Here is a 3,628-nt window from a genome sequence, read left to right on the forward strand (position 1 = left end):
CGCCTGCACAAGTCTCTGCTGCTTCCCCTGTTATTTTTTTAGCTGAGCCGTCCCCAGAGGCGGAGTCTACATAGACAGGCAGGTTTCCTTGAGCTGGTATATTACATTTTAACCTTAAATTTGTCTGCAGATGAAAATCGAAATGTAACAGTTCTTTCGTAATATGTGCTATATATGTTTCAAGGCAGATGTGATTCTGGACAGGGTTTCTAATATACAGGAAATGCTTCTACTAATTGTTCAGTTGAATTTTTCAATATGTGTTTTCTCCAAAGTCTTATTGTGACTGTCTTCTTCCACTTGATGGAAAGCTTTGACAATTTACTATGCTTAGAAGCAGCTGGGGTGTATTTCTAATTGATGATTTGTTATCTTATATTTCTTACTTGACTATCCACATCTTTCATTCTCTTCAGCATTTTCCTTTAGCACTTCCTGTCTTAATGAATTTGATATATGACACTGCCTTTATGCAAATGCAGACAATATCTTCATCCTTCTGCCTCCCTCCTTCAGATTACAAATACATGGAAGAGTCATGCTAGTAACACATATGTGACACTTAAATGTTAATGCAGTATATTCACATACACTATATCAGTTGATTATTAATACACCATTACCGTGGAGGTAGATACTGTCATTACTGTCATTTGGCAGGTAGGGAAACTGGCGAACAAATGTCTCAGAGATACTTCAAACTTAACATGTCTAGGCCAACCTCAGTACCTTCCCATAAAGTCTGCTTATTCTCCTGGATTCCTGATTTGGATAAAGCAGCTCCATTTATCACTCATCTAAGTTCAGCTCTCACTTCATCCTTCTCTCTATTCCACATGTCCAGTCAGTCACCAAGTCCTTGTGGATTCTCTCTCTTTCTCTCTCCCTCTCCTCTCTGAGATGCCGGCAGCCAAGAAAGTCTCATTCTTTATCTAGGTTTGCATCAGAGCTTTCTGTCTGCTCCCCTGACTTCCAAGTTGCCCTTCAGGTCCTTCTTATTACCACTAGGCTGTCTTCCTCAAACCCAGATCTTGTCAGGCATTCCTATGTTAAATTGATCAGGGGCTTCCCACAGGGCACAATCCAAAGGGCTACAGAACCTTTTGTAATCTGCCTCAGCCTACTAGCTCCGGCCATGCATGCATTTTCATGCGCTGTCATTGTACCCACTGTTACCTCAGAGTACAGTTTTATTCTGTGAGTCCCTCCATCCAAGAACCACACCCATCTGACTCATCCAAGTCCCACAACCACTACAACAATGCTTCTCAAACCTAAATGTGCATAGGAATCACTGGAGAATCTTATTAAAAGCAGATTCTGATTCATCAGGTCCTGGATAGGGCTGGAGACTCTGCCAATTTTTTTTTTTTTTTGTGAGACAGTGTCTCGCTCCATTGCCCAGGCTGGAGTGCAGTGGTGCGATCACAGCTCACTGCAAACTCCACCTCCCGGGTTCATGCCATTCTCCTGCCTCAGCCTCCTGAGTAGCTGGGACTACGGGTGCCTGCCACAACGCCCGGCTAATTTTTTTGTATTTTTAGTAGAGACGGGGTTTCACAGTGTTAGCCAGGATGATCTCGATCTCCTGACCTCATGATCTGCCCGCTTTGGCCTCCCAAAGTGCTGGGATTACAGGCGTGAGCCACTATGTCTGGCCCGACTCTGCCTATTAACAAACCAACTGTGCAGGGCACGGTGACTCATGCCTGTAATCTCAGCACTTTGGGAGGCTGAGGTGGGCAGATAGCTTGAGCTTCTGAGTTCAAGACCAGCCTGGGCAACATAGCGAAACCCCACCTCTACTAAAAATACAAAGTTAGCCTGGCATCGTGGCATGCACCTGTAGTCCCAGCTATTCAGGAGGCTGAGCTGGAAGGATTGCTTGAGCTTGGGAGGTTGAGGCTGCAGTGAGCTGTGATTGCACCACTGTACTCCAGCCTGTGTAACAGAGCACCACTTTGTCTCAAGACAAAAAGAAAAAGAGACAACCCACCAATTGGTGATAGGATATTGCTGGTTATTAGACTGCAATTTGAGTAGCAAGAGTATAGAGCTGCACTGTTCAATAGAACTTTCTCCAATGATAAAAATGCTCTTAGGTGTTTTCTGATGTTGTAGACATTAATGACATGTACCTATTGAATACTCAAAATGTAGCTAATGAGACTGAAGAACTGAATTTTAAATTTCACTTAGTTTAAATTTCAGTAGGTACATGTGACTAAGTGGCCACCATGTTGAACAGTGCAAATGTATAGGAATCCCTTTTCACCCTCCAAAACTCATTCAGAATTCTGGTTTTCAATCCAGCATGTAAGACTTAAAATTCACCATTCCATCCTAATAACAAGTAAAAAGCTAAACAAACTTGAAAATACTTAACTCTTCATGTATTTTTTGGAAAAGTGAGGTTATGGGCAAACCGCATCTCCCAAACTGGAGAGACAGACAGGTAGATACAAAGAATTACAGAATTAAAAGAAAAGAAAAAAAAAATGACATTTTGAGCTGGACAAATAAAATCAAACAACAAAACAAACAGAAAACACAGAGAATTATAATTTACCAGAGCAGAAAACCGTGAGCTGAGACCTCTACAGGAACCAGTGCTGGGGCAGGAAAACCTAAACTGTTAAATGATGAATTGCTAAAAGTTCTGTGTGGGCAAGTCTGAGAGTTAAAAACTTCAGGGGGACCTAGTCATGGTGGGTGGAACGCATACTTTTTGTGTGTTTTAACTCCTGGAGTTCTATCAGGTTCACACGGTGAATATCAGAGAAAAATCCCCCAGTGCTTCCAGCATGGGGAGGGGAAAAGAAACCATTTTGAAATGTGCCAGAACATTCTGTTCTTCTTAACAATAGCTATCCTCAGAAGAAAGTAGCTGAGTGTAACCTAGCTTGCTGGGGTTTTATCAGAGCATAACTGACCTGGGGGAAAGGAAATACCCAACTCCATACCCTCTAGACTTCCACATATGAGAAGGGAAATACCCAAATCCAGCCCACTCTAGCTATCCTATCCTATCTAACATGTTGGGGGTGAGTATAGCAGTAAAGAACTGAGAGGCACTTGTGAAGTTCATGATCCAGAGGCACAGGCTCACTAAAAGACTGAGACCTAATCATAGGACTGCAGAAAGCTCCCCCACCTATATGTACACCTTAACATCACATTACTAAAGGAACATCATGACAGTTTCTTTAACCGAGTACATTATGTCCAGTTATCAAAAAAAAAAAAAAAAATTACAAGGTATACTAAAAGGAAAAACACAGTTTGAAGAGATAGTACAAGCATCAGAACCAAATTCAAGATATGGTAGAGCTGTTGGTGTTAGACCATGAATTTAAAATAACTATGATTAATTTACTAAGAGCTTTAACACATAAAGTAGATAGCATGAAAAGACCGATAGGTAACGTTAGCAGAGAAATAGATAATTTAATAAGGAACCAAAAAAGATGGTAGAGATCAAAAGCACTGTAGCAGAAATGAAGAATGCCTTTGATGGTCTTATTAGTAGATGGGACACAACTGAAGAAAAAAGTCTCTGAACATGAAGCTATCTCAATAGAAACTACCCAAACTGAAAAACAGAAAAGACTGAAAAAAAAACCCACCC

This window comes from Colobus angolensis, unplaced genomic scaffold (assembly GCF_000951035.1).
Source record: "Colobus angolensis palliatus isolate OR3802 unplaced genomic scaffold, Cang.pa_1.0 Scaffold48, whole genome shotgun sequence".
Lineage (NCBI taxonomy): Eukaryota > Metazoa > Chordata > Mammalia > Primates > Cercopithecidae > Colobus > Colobus angolensis.